This window comes from Choloepus didactylus, chromosome 16 (assembly GCF_015220235.1).
Source record: "Choloepus didactylus isolate mChoDid1 chromosome 16, mChoDid1.pri, whole genome shotgun sequence".
Classification (NCBI taxonomy): Eukaryota; Metazoa; Chordata; class Mammalia; order Pilosa; family Megalonychidae; genus Choloepus; species Choloepus didactylus.
In genome coordinates, this window is record NC_051322.1 from 37360714 (window position 1) to 37375129 (window position 14416).

The 14416-nt window shown below is 36.6% G+C and overlaps 1 pseudogene; it reads left to right on the forward strand.

The window, feature by feature from the left end:
- Positions 1 to 13415: 13415 nt before the first annotated feature.
- LOC119511876 lies at positions 13416 to 13952 on the forward strand (annotated as a pseudogene).
- Positions 13953 to 14416: the final 464 nt, after the last annotated feature.

Sequence of the window (14416 nt, forward strand, 5' to 3'; positions counted from 1 at the left end):
TATAATTGCTCTGAAGAGTCATTTTGCAGACATCCCTTAATAAAATTAAGGGAATGCATTCTCCTATCCAAATGGAGTTCTAGGCAATTGTTCAGAGATAGGCTGCTTTAAAAATGTTTTTGAGGATTTTAGCTAAGGTGAGGATTCACTGTATGCTAATTACCTAATTATCTCATTTAATCCTCTCTAAATAAGCCTGCATTTCTCATTAAAGAGTTCCATTGCATAAATAACTTAAGTGTAGCTCAGGAAGTGTTAAGCAACCTGCCTAAATGCACAGAGGTAATGAGAGTGAAGCCATAGCTTGTTCTATTTTTTTAAAGCCTTTTCTCTTTACTAATACCAAAACTGCTTTCAAGAAAAGAGAACACAATTTTAGTTTGCAAAAACAGAACTAGAGTACCTAAATTGAGGACTTGCAAATTCTGTTGTTCTCTGTCCTGGTTGAATCACCTCCAGGGCATTGAATTAATTATGGGAAACAAAGAATGTCCAGAAAAGAACAACCTGGCTGGTGAAGTCACAGGCAAACCATATCAGTTGGGAGTAAGAAGGAAGTAGGAATATTTAGCTAGAAGAGGGGGAGATTTAAGTCTTATATTATCTCCTGATCTTCGGAAGGCTGCAGTATTGAAGGGGGGATTCATTTTATCATGTGAAGTAATTAAACAAAGGGAAGAAGTTAAGGAAATTATTTCACTATAGAAAAGGAGTTTTCTATTCGAGAAAAGGTCCAGACAGGTATTCTATTGCTAAAGCTGTCAAAATGCAATACACCAGAAATGGATTTGCTTTTATAAAGGGGATTTATTAGGGTACAAATTTACAGCTCCAAGGCCATAAAAGAGTTTGAACTAAAGCATCAACAAGAGGATAGATATCTTCCATAAAGAAAGGCCTATGGCTTCCAGAAAACTTCTGTCAACTAGGAAGGCACATGGCTGGTGTCTGCTTGTCCTTTGTTCCCAGGTTGTATTGCTTTCAGCTTCTGATTCCAGTGGCTTTCTCTTTAAGCATCTGTGGTTTCTCACTTAGCTTCTCTGGGGCAAACTCTGGATTTCATCTCAGCTTGTCTCCTGGTTCTGGTTTCAATGGCTGTCTCCAAAACGTCTCTCGGCTTCTGTCTCTCTTCTCTCTTAGCTTCTCCCAGGGGCAAACTCTGGATTAAATTTCTTAGCTTCTATCCAAAATGTCTCTCTCAGCTTCTCTCAGCTCCTGTGGGTCTTCCTTGTTTCTCCCAGGGACAAATTCTGGGCTTCATCTCTTAACTTAGCATCTCTAAACATCTTTCTGTCTGCATCTCCAAGTGTCTGAGTCTGTGTTGGTTCTGAGCTCTCTCTCTCCCTGAGCTCTCTTAAGGACTCCAGTGAACTAATTAAGACCCACTTTGAGTGAGAGGGGTCACATCTCCATGGAAATAATCTAATCAAAAGGTCCCACCCACAACTGGGTGGGTTACATCACCATGGAGACAACCTAATCAAAAGATCCCACCCACAATAAGTCTGCATCCACAAGAATGGATTAAAAGAACATGGCTTTTCTGGGGTACCTAACAGTTTCAAACCAGCACATCTATCAATGACTCTATTATCCTTGACCAACAATGGAAGAAGGGGGTGCTCTAGTGACTTCTCATAGGACCACACAGAGAACAGTAGAGAAACTTTCTCCCTGAACAAAGGTTAGTTAAAAAGTTCTTTTCAGCAATAGACGGCTTTCATTAAGCAAGCTTCCGCCAATACACATTCAGAGATTAGTAATGCAAAAATCTGTTTTCCCTTTCCCATAAGTGTAAGTCAAAGTGGACATAGGGAAGATTACATTCTCCCATGACTTGTTTTAATGTTTATTTCTTTATTATTAGAATTGCCCATTCTTTTTTTGAACCCTCAGAGAAGTGTAACGTAAGTCCAAACCTCATTAGAGACTCCACTGAAATATTCCCCTTAAGAGCAAGATTCTTGACATCACAGAAAGAGCAAGATAATTTCAATTACAGATTAGGATAAATGTTCTACACAAGGAAAATATTAACTTGAGTGAGATTTAACCTTCTTACTCTAACCATTGCTCTCATGTCCCATCAGCCAAATTTGGCTTATGTCTCTGACTTCTATTTCTTGGGCCTCACCTAGTCTCACTCTCAGCCTTCTCTACCTGCTCCGAGTCCCTACTTCCTCCAGCCTACCCTTCACCCCTTTCTGTTTCTCAGTTTGCCCCTGTCAACAACAGGACTCCTCCTCCTACGGGTGAAGAGACCTTCAGAGAATATTCAGATAGGATATCAGAATATCCTATTCCAATGGTTCTCAGACTTTAGTGTGCATAAAAATTTCATGGGTGGAGGGAGAGTCAACTGACTCCAGGGACAAACCACCCAAAATTTGGCTCATTACATATGGGGTAAAGCACATAAATCTGCATTTTAACAAGCACTCCAGGTGATTCTGATGCAGGTGATCTACAATGGTGGCCTTATCATTAAATTTGGTAATATAACAATAATATCACTTCTGTCTATGTCAAAGATTTTTGTGAGGCTCAAAGGAGATAGCCTGTGTATTGATAACAATGCTGTTTTTTATGATTATTATTAGAGATGAGGATTGTATACATTGGTCCAGGCACATTGCTTACTCCTTCTTATTAGTTTACTATAGACTGCCTCCTCAGGGCCAGCCTTACCTCCAGAAGTTGGATGATAGAAAAAATTGTAGAACTTTAGAGGAAGAAGGGGTTGTGGAGACTTTGTAGATCAAACCTCTTAATGCTTTAATTCATCCATTCATTCACTCATTTACTCAGTTAAATACTGTTCTGTAAGCATGTACAGCATGTGTAAAAAAGCTAAAGAAAAGAGTGGTCAATTTCCAGGTGAAGTTAAGAGCAGATCTGCAAAAATAGCTCTTTAATTTGGGTCTTGAATGTGGAGTGGAATTTTGACAAACAATGAAATGTAGTTTAGGCAAAAAGAATGGTGTGAATGAAAGGCATTTTAATAGAGTCAGCTTATTCTTTTATGATATTGGGGTGGGTTTGAAATGTGTCCAGTTGGCAACAGAGAATCATTGGAAGCCAAATGTATGTAATGATATATATATATATGCATATACATACACGTTATACACACACATGCACACACACAGGCACATGCACATAATGTGTGTAATGATTCTGTTAGCCATGTGAAGAATTGAGTGGAATGTGGTGGTGATGAGAAAAGTCAGGAGATTATTGCCATAGTCTAGGTATTAGAGAGTGACCAAACCTAAACTAAAGCTGTGGGTGTGAAGAGGAGGAATGTAAACCAGAAAACATTAAATTTAAATCAACATTTTTGTTAATAATAACCCCCAACAGGTGATAGAATCCAGAACTACCTATTGTCTGCCACACTTTATGGTGGGAACTGAGCCAAGCCCTAGGGAGACTGATTAGCTGTAAACTAGTGAGCTACTGAGAGGAATGGGTCATAGGTGGTAAGTATGCTCTTGAGAAAATGTACCACTACCAGACGAGGGTAGTGCTGGGTCCAAGACTGAACTGGATTAGATTCTGAGGGTTAAGCACATGAAGTAGAAGACTGGCTAAAGCTAACACATGAAGGAACCCATGTCAAGCCCCAGAGAAAATCAACTTATCAGAGCATATCCGGAAAGCAAAGAAACACAGCTATAACTTGAATTTTGTCACTAAATCAAGTGCATTATTACTTTATTTCTTCTTTCTATTTTTTCTATGCAAATTGAATTTAATTATTAGAGTTAAAATCTACATTAACGTTTCTATTGGTAGAGTAGGTGGTAGAGTAGGTGGTTTGCTCTTTCAAATCTCCCTTTAACAGGGGTTCCAAAATGGTTAAGTTGTTAAGTTGCAAAAAATCAAAATAAAATGAAAAGAAACTCTCAATTGTTAAGATATTTCTTTATCCCTTCCATTCGTAATTCGCTTGCTTTGTAAGCCTGGCTTGAATTATTTGCATTCTGGACTTGGCCTAATGGTGAATATGCTTCTGTTTGTCCGGGAAAGAGAAACCATTTATTTTAAAGATAAGATAACCATCTACAAGTCCCTACAGGTGTAAATACCAGAGGAAAAATCTGAATTATTTGTAATACAAAAGGGTGTAATTAATCCTTTGGGTAATGTGAGGAGATGGAAAAAGGGGAAATTGAAGGTAATGTCAGGGAACTACTCCCTAAGGGTAAGACCTGTGAGAGGTCTGATGCAGAAACTTCCTAGGTTGTGGTGGGTGCTCTGGTGTTTTAACTGCTTCATTCACATTGGGCAGAGGCTGAAAATATTTGCCATCAAAAAATGATGCCCTGCAAAAAGAAGAGACAAGAAAAGCCAAGATCCAACCTTGACGCAATCCCTAGGATCATCAAATTATTCTTCGTTCCTTTTTGAAAAGGGAGACAAGACTGAGGAGACCAAGGTTACACATATCATTACTACACAGGTTTCAACAAATTCACAGAAAAAGTGAACTGAATAAAGCAATGTCTATTGCCAAAATCAGGGGAGGAACTTTGCACTTTGTGTCGCGTCTCTATAACTCATTTTTTTTTGAGTAAGTGTCTTGAACTTGCCCATCACCCATCTCCCTCCCCCACCCTATACACACATAACTAAATACACAAGCCTCCTCCTTACCATACATATTTCTCTTTCTGAGATAGCTAGCACTGGGAGTTATTTCAAGCATAATATGGAAAATGACTGGGAAAGCTGTTTGCAAACAATACCTGGCACCGTAGAGAAGCACACTAATAATCGAGGGCAATTAACTATTTCACAATAAAGCCACATGCCTATAGATTAGCAATTGTACTCTTTTACCCTTTTCTAAATCCAATTAGGTGAATTTGCCAGCAGTTGCCATTGCAATCTTGGTATCTATGGTAACCCCTGAGAGGAAAAAAAAATAGGCAGCCTTTGTCCTGTTCTGTCCTCATATTTAAGGAGTTCTTGGATGTGGATATTTTAAGTTATAATAACCCCAATGAATCACAGACTGTTTTCGCTTAACAGCAAAACATGTCCATTACAGATGAAGAGCCATGTTGAAAGTAAACACTACTGGAATTAGTGGTGCCAGTAAGAAAGAGACTGAAATGTACCTTGCCCTTGGACATGACCAGCCACAGCTGCAGAGATGCTCAATGCCCGGCTTTCTGATACATAGGGTGGATGAGACAAAGAGCAGGAGGGTGGGGTCTCTTTCTAAATGCTCAATGGACATTGCCTCTTTGGAGCGTGAACAACATCTTTTCCACAATGGACACTGCCCCTGTGTTATAAAAGGTGGCAGGAGGGGCTTCTGCATATTTAACCACTGATTTCCAGTGTTGAGAATAAAGGATGGCATGTGTCCAATGCCTCTATTTATTAAATTTGATCACACTTTCCATTTGCAACAGAGTAGCACGGTATGCTATAAAATAAGAGCAAGATTAAACTTTGGAGATCTGATCTGAATTTTAATTTTATCATTGAAAAAAGAATGAATGGTAGTGAGTAAGGAGTGAACCCCAGAGAGGGAAAACATCTGCCCCAAGATTATAGTGGCAAAGCCCTTTCCGCTTGTCATTACACTGCCTTCACTCCAATAATCCTGCAAATAGACAGGATACAAATATATGTTTGGAGGCCCAGATAGGACCAAAATGTCATCCGCTGGTATAAATTGTTTGTTTTCCTCATAGTTCAGCATGTACATGCTTTGATTCACATCTGATTAGAATTTCTGGTTCAACTGCATTTTAATTCTCTAACAATTATTTGAAATTCAGTTTTATCTTGAACTGCATCATTTAATTTTTCCACCTGAAAATTACTTTGAACTCCCCAGAGAGAATACTAACAAAGGAGAGGACATCATCGTAGTTTTCCCATTACTTGAGAACTACATATACTAAAGAATAACTGCAAGCATAGCAGTATTTATTTTTCACATGATTTTTGCTGTGGGTAATTCTACAATAGTCTGATTCATGTCAGAAATTCTACTCAGTAATGAGGGGGAAATTCCTGGGGCATATGTTAATATTTCCTATCTAGAATGAAATATCCTTGAGGGAAAGGACCATTTCTCATATACTTATAATTCTTCAATTCCTACTATTAATAGCTACCATTTAATGAGCCTTTTGTTCTTTAAAATCATCACTAATCCACTCACCAATACTACAAAGAAGATATTATTAGCTATCTATCTTCCCCCCTTTTTATTACAGATAAGGATGGTAATGGATCATGTTAAGTAACATGTAGTAGCATAAAGCAGTTAAGTAATTACCGTTATGTTAAGTAACATAATGTAGTATAAAACAGTTAAGTAATGTATTAAAAAAATCACATAACTAAAACGGGGTGCAGTGTATTGAAAACCAGGTCTATACAATTCCAAGTTTTACACCTTTTCCATTACATCACACCCACAGTATCCCATTTCATCTGGTAGAATTTCAATAATTCTGTGGTGTGTATGGTATTATATCAGGCCTGGGGCTTATGGGTGATGATAGGACTAGGACTAAAAAGGGAAACAGAAAATGTAGTCAATTCCATAAAGACTTTTTCAATAATAAGTCTATATTACATTCTTCAATATTCTCTGATACATTCTTTAGAATATTCACAGTAATTTCAAAGTAATTTAATTTAATATTATCTACATTTTACAGAAAAGGATGCTGAGGAAAAATATATAACAGAATCCACAATTGTCATTTCTGGAAAAGAGACTTTAAGGTTTATTAGGTGAAAGAATAATTGTTAATTGTTTATGATGTGCCCAGTACTGTAATAAACATGAGAAAGAGCTTTATCAAGGCCCCAGTCAAGATAGAGGAAGAGAAATTCCTGAAGCTTTGAATAAACAGTAAGAACTGGCATAAACATCTTTCCCAAACCTCCTGGCAACAGTTAAAGGACTGCAATAACAGGGCAAGCGTCAAATCAAGAGGAAGGCTACTTTAAAATGGTAGGATCTAAAGATGCTTTCCTATGTTTTCTTCTAGGTGATAGTACCATACCATTGTGAATGCAATTAATAGCGCTGAAATATATATCCAAATATGATTATAAAGGGGATATATTAGATTGTACATATGGTAACAGAATAAAAATGAAAATAAAATCTGTGGAACTACAATTCAGTGAACCCTAAGTCAAATCATGAACTACAGTTAATAGTACAATAATAAAAATGTGTTTTCATCAATTGTAACAAATGTTCCACACCAATACAAGGTGTTGGTGGTAGGGTGGTGTATGGGAATCCTGTATTTTATGCATGATTGTTCTGTAAACCCACAACGTCTCTACAGAATACTGTGGGAGAGAAGCCAAGTCATGCTGCTGGGGTAAGGGATTGCTGGCTTTAGGACACAGAGTGCAGTCTCTGGAACTATGAAGAAACTGTTTCCTAGGGAAGAGGGGTCATTCCTATCTACATAAATGGGGGAATTCCTAGGGCCAAATATGCATGCCTAAGACAAGACCCATGAGTGGAAACAACCTGGAAGGACCCTGTATTTTGGCTTGGCGTTTTCTCTCAATTAATGAAAGTCCTGAAGGAGAGCAGCCTCACTCTCATTTTGTTTTCTTTTTTGTCCTTTTGTGTGTGTGTGTGTGTGTGTGTGTGTGTATGTGTGTGTTAGTTCTTGGCATTCAAGGAAAACTGTCATAATATTAGCTGGATACAATCTTAAGGAACAGATGACTCAGAGTCTAAATTCCAGTGATAACATATTAAAATATCAGAAGGTCCAGGTCTCAACAAAAGATTACAAAACATACAAAGAAAGACGAAACAGTGGCCCAGGCAAAGGAGAAGATTAAAGTATTAGAAACTATCAAAGAGGAGGATCAGATCTGGGACATTTCAGACAAAGAATTTTTTTTTTTAAAGGGTCCTAAATACACACAAAAAGCTAAAGGAAAACACGGACAAAAAACCAAAGGAAATTAAGAAAATAATAGATGAACACAAAGAGAATGTCAATATAAAAATGGAAATTATGTAAAAGAACCAAACAGATATGAAGACCACAGTAACAGAAAATAAAAATACCCAAGGACATTAACCAACATGGTGATGTTAACACATCCCCTGAATAAACCTCCTCAGAGATTTAGTGAATGAAAAGACAAATCCCACTGGCTTAGAACTTTGGGGGATGGTAGAGACTGGTGAAGGACACCACAAATGCTGAATTAAAGAAAGAGAAAAATTTCAGGTAGGAAACTTCCATCCTGAACCAGCAATCCTCTTTGCTTCCCCTCACTTTGTCCTGTGCAGCTTGGGAGTTGCTCATAGGCAGTGACCCAGAGCCCTCCCTCCCACCAGGGCAAAGATGATAAAGCCACTTATAGAAATATGTTAGAACCCCATGCATATCCAGGTACAGGAACCCAAGTCCACAGAGACCCAGGGTGGGACACAAGCCACTGAGGAGTACTGAATACAAAAGAGCCCCTGAGGAGGGGTGGGGAGTCTTCAGGAAGGCAGCTGCCAAGAGGTACACTTAATCCAGTTACTGTTAGCTGGAGCACCTACAAGCAAAACAGATTTGTCTGGAGTGACCCACCTTTCTGAATTGACTCCATCTTGTTTCCTGGGGTGGGATACCTTAATGGGTAAGAAACCAGAGGCAGAAAATCCTCACAGAGAAAATAAAAAGTGAAGGGGGGGGGGTTGTAAACTGAACTGCTTTAAGACAGGAAGGTCCCAGAAATGAAAATTGTAAGGAAAACAGGGCACTGAGTGAGGGAGAGAATTTAACTAAATCAAATCACAGGAGCTGGGGAGAAAATTCTGCACAAAAACAAACAGAACAGATCAAGATTTCTGGAGAAGGAACAGAGGAAAGGAAGCTTTCTCCTGGAGGTAAAACAATTACACAAAAAGAACAATCTTAAAAATTTTACTGCATATCCAGAGCAATAAAGGAAAAGAAAGACAATACATATATGATATCTAAAAACCAAAGGAAAAAATGGCTGAAGTAAGCACTGCCTTTACAGTAATAACATGGAACGTTAATGAATTAAACTCTCCAATCAAAACACACAGTTTAGCAGAATGGATTAAAAATCTTGATCTAACTATATGGCTCTTAGACCCAAAGAGCAAATAGGTTGAAAATTAAAGGTCTGATAGGGGTATTCCAAGCACTTAGTAACCCAAATAGAGCTGGGGTAGTTACACTATTATCGGCCAAAATAGATTTTAAGTAAAAAACTGTTATAAGAGACAAGGAAGGACACTACATATCAATAAAGGGGCAATCCACCAAGAAGAAATAATAATCATAGATATTTATATATCGAACCATGGTGTCCCAAAATACATTAAGCAGTGGCAAAACTGAAGGGTGAAATAGACACCTCTACAGTAATACTTGGAGACTTCAATACATCACTCTCATCTATAGATAGAACATCTGGACAAAAGATCAATAAGGAAACAGAGAACTTGAATAATAGATAAATGAGCTAGACTAACAGACCTATACAGAACATTGCACCCCAAAACAGCAAGATATACATTCTTCACAAGTGTTCATGGATCATTCTCTAGGATAGAACACATATTGGTCTTTTTTTTTTTTTTTACAAGTCTCAGTAAATTTAAAAATATTGAAATTATACAAAGCATTTGCTTTGATCATAATGGAATGAAACTGGACATTAATGATTGGTGGAGAATTGGAAAATCCACAATATATGGAAGTTAAATAACACACTTTTAAACAATCAGTGGCTCAAAGAATAAATTGCAAGGGAAATCAGTAAATACCTTGAGAAGAATGAAAATGAGAACACAACATATGAAAACTTATGGGATGCAGCAAAGGCAGTGCTTAGAGGGAAATTTATAGCCCTAAAAAATTATATTAAAAAAAGAAGAAAGAGCTAAAATCGAAGACCTAGTTACATATCTGGAAAAAATAGGAAAACATAAAATTAATCACAAAGCAAGCAGAAGGAAAGCAATAAAGATTAGAGCAGAAATAAAAGAAACTGAGAATAAAAAAATAGAATTAACAAAACCAAAAATTGGTTTTTTGAAAAGATTAATAAAATAGGCCAATCCTTAGCTAGAATGACAAAGAAAAAAAGAGAGAAGATACAAATAAATAAAATCAGAAATGAGAGGGGGCATTACTATTGACCCCACAGAAATATAAATGATCATAAATACAATGAATAAATGTATGCCAACAAATTAGACAACCTATAAGAAATGGGCAAATTCCTAGAAACACAAGGACAACCTACACTGATTCTAGAAGAAACAGAAGATTTTAACAGACCAGTGGTCAAAACAGCATGGTATTGGCACAAGATATATTGGATAGATATATTGACCAATGGAATCAAATTGATAGTTCAGAAATAGACCCCCACATCTATGATCAATTGATTTTTAAGGCAGTTATTATTGAGATATATTTACATACCACACAATCATTCAAAGTGTATAATCAATTGTTCATAGCTTCATCATATAGTTGTGCATTCATCACCACAATCAATTTTTGAACATTTTCATTACTCCCCTCAAAAATAAAAACTAAAAATTAAAATAAAAGTAAATAATAACATCCAAAACATCCCATACCCCATAGCCCCTATGATTCATTTACTTTTTGTCCCCATTTTTCTACTCATCTGGCCATACACTGGATAAAGGGAGTATGGTCCACAAGGTTTTCACAATCACATGTTCACATCATATAAGCTATTTAGTTACACTGTCCTCTTCATGAATCCAGGCTAGTGGATTGCAGTTCAACAGTTTCAGATATTCCCTTCTAGCTATTCTAATACACTAAAAACTACAGAATGCAAAAGAGCAACCTCCAAAATGACCTCTCAACTCCATTTGAAATCTCTCAACAACTGAAACTTTATTTTGTTTCATTTCTCTCCCCCTTTTTGGTCAACAAGGTTTTCTCAAAGGCCAATTGATCTTTGACAAGGCTGCAAAGTCCACTCAACTGGGAAAGAATAGTCTCTTCTAAAAATGGTGCTTGGAGAATTGGATATCCACATGAAAAAAAATGAAAGTGGACCCTACCTCATACCATGTACAAAATTAACTCAAAGTGAATCAAAGGCCTAAATTTAAGAAACAGGACTATAAAACTCCTAGGAGAACATGTAGGGAAGCATCTTCAAAATCTTTTGTTAGGCAATGCTTTCTTAGACTTTACACCCAAAGCACAAAGCAACAAAATAAAAATTAGATAAATGGGACCTCCTCAAAATTAAAAACTTTGGACATCAAAGGACTCTGTCATGAAAGTAAAAAGGCCACCTACTCAGTGGGAGAAAATATTGGGAAACCACATATCTAATAAGTGTTTAATAACCAAAATATATAAAGAAATCCTACAACTGAACAATAAAAAGACAAACAACCCAATTAAAAATGGGCAAATGCCTTGAATAGGCATTTCTTCAATGAGGATATACAAATGGCTATAAACACAGGAAAAGATGCTCAATATCACTGGTTATTAGGGAAATGTATATCAAAACTACAATGGGATATCATTTCACACCTACTAGAATGGCTACTATTAAAGAAACAGAGAACTACAAGTGTTGGAGATAATGTGGAGAAATAGTAACACTCATTCATTGCTGGTGGGAATGTAAAATGGTGCAGTACTGTGGAAGACAGTTTGACAGTTCCTCAGAAAGCTAAGTATATAATTACCATATGACTCAGCAATTTTGCTTGAAACCAGGGATGTGACTAGGTATTTTCACACCAATATTCATAGTGGCATAATTCACAATTTACAAAAGATGGAAGCAACCCAAGTGTCCTTCAGCCAATGAATGGAAACAAAATGTGGTATATACATATAATGGAATATTATTCAGCTGTTAAAAGGAATGAAGTCCTGATGCATGCAACAACATGGATGAACCTTGATGACATTATGCTGAGTGAAATAAGGCAGACACCAAAGGACAAATGTCATTTGATCTCACTAATATGAACTAATTGTAATTAGCAAACTCATAGAGTTAGAATCTAGAAAATAGGTTACCAGAGGATAGACTGGGGTTAGAGAATGGGGAGTTGATGCTTAATTTGTAAAGAATTTCTATCAGTTCATTGCAAAGGTTTAGAAATGGATGGTGGTGATGGTGGCACATTATTGTGAGTGTAATTAACAGTGATGAATTATACAGGTAAATGTGGTTAAAAGGGGAAACTTTAGGCTGCATATGTTTCTTGAATAAAAATTAAAAGATAAAACATAGGACTGTATAACACAGTGAATCCTATCATAGATGATGGACTATAGTTAAAAGTATAAGAATATTCTTTTATGAATATAACAAATATAACATTTATACTACAACAAATATATGACACTAATACAAGGTGTTAGTAATAGGGAGGTATGTGGGGAAAATACGCATAGTATAAACTATGGACAATAGTTAATAGTACTATTTTAATAATCTTTCATCAATTATAACAAAGGTAACCACTGTCAAAAAATAGCACAATTATAAAAAAGTACTATCATCAATTGTAACAAATGTTCCACACCAATGTGAGGTGTTGGCAGTGGGGTGGTATATGAGAATCCTGTATTTTATGCATGATTGTTTTGTAAACCCACAACTTCTCTAATTAAAAATAATATAAAAAATTGAATGGAAATGTTTTTCACACATTAAAAAAAACACCCTAGAGGGGTTCAACAGGAGATTGGAGCTGGCAGAAGAAAAAATCCATAAACTTGAAGATAAGACAATTGAAATCATCCAGTCTGAGGAGCAGAAAGAAGAAAGAATGAAGAAAAGAGAACAGAGTCTAAGGAATATCTGAGACAATAGCTGGTGTACTGTGGGAGTCCCAGAAGGAGTAGGAAGAAAAGGGCAGAAAGAATATTCAAAGAAATAATGACTGAAAATTTTGCAAATTTAATGAAATAAATAAATACATATATCTAAGGTGCTCAAGAAACTCCAAAAAGGATGAACCCGAATAGACTTACATCATGACATAATCAAACTGTTAAATGCCAAAGATAAAGAGAAAATTCTGAAAGCCTCAAGCGAAGCAACATGTCATGTACAAGAAAGCCTCAATAAGATTAAGTGCTGATTTCTCATCAGAAACCATGGAGGCAAGATGGCAGTGGGATAACATATTTAAAGTGCTGAAAACAAAAAACTGCCAGCCAAAAATTCTGCGGCTGACAAAAGTGTCTTTCAAAAATGTGGGAGGAGAGCCCCCTCCTCCTTCAGATGTGGCTTGAACTGGAGGCGTGCAGGGCCAGAGACACTACAGACCTGGGACCTGGAGCAGCTCGGAGGTGGTGAGTAATAGCTCTTCAAGTCTGCAATTTAAAAAAAAAGGCTCCAACAAAACTACATTGCAAAAAATGGGAAAGAAGCAGCATGGAAAGAGTAAAAAAGTTGAAAAGGCAGAGCCTGAAGAATTTGTGGTGGAAAAAGTACTGGATCAATGTGAGTGAATGGGAAGGTGGAGCATTTCCTGAGTGGGAGGGATTTACAGAGATGCTGACAATACTTGGGAGCCTGAAGAAAATTTAGATTGCCCAGAGTTAATTGGAGCATTTCTTAATTCTCAAAAAGCTGGTAAAGAAAAAGATGGTACAAAAAGAAAATCTTTATCTGACAGTGAATCTGATGACAGCAAATCAAAGAAAAGAGATGCTGCTGACAAACCAAGAGGCTTTGCTAGAGGTCTTGATCCTGAATGTATAATTGGTACCACAGACAGCAGTGGAGAAATAATGTTTCTCATGAAGAGAAAAGATTCAGATAAGGCAGACTTGATTCTGGCAAAAGAGGCAAACATGAACTGTCCTAAAATTATAATGGCTTTTTATGAGGAGAGACTAACTTGGCATTCTTGTCCAGAAGATGAAGTTCAATAATTGTGTGCATTGATACACACACACACACACACACACACATATATATATATATACATACACACACACACATATATATGGGGAGTTGTTAGTTTTTGGGGGGGTATTAGTTTTTGTTTTGTTTTTGCATCAGTATCACCGGTTACTTTGAACAAATAAAAGCTTTCTGTAGTTGCTTCATCTATCAGACAAGACCATTTGATACCATGGTATATTATTCCCTCTGCATTAGAGAACAACTTTTCTAAATGTGGGGAAAAATTTCTATAACCATTACTGAATGAGAACTTGTGTTTAATCCCATATATGCCTAAGACCATTCTGACCATTCTAGGATTTTTTGTTTATTTTTTGTGTGAGTGTATATATAAATACATACATAATTTTTCTTTTTTATTATTTATTATTTTTTTATATTCATCAAAAACAAAATAATTCAAACCAAAAATGGCATCTCACAACCATGG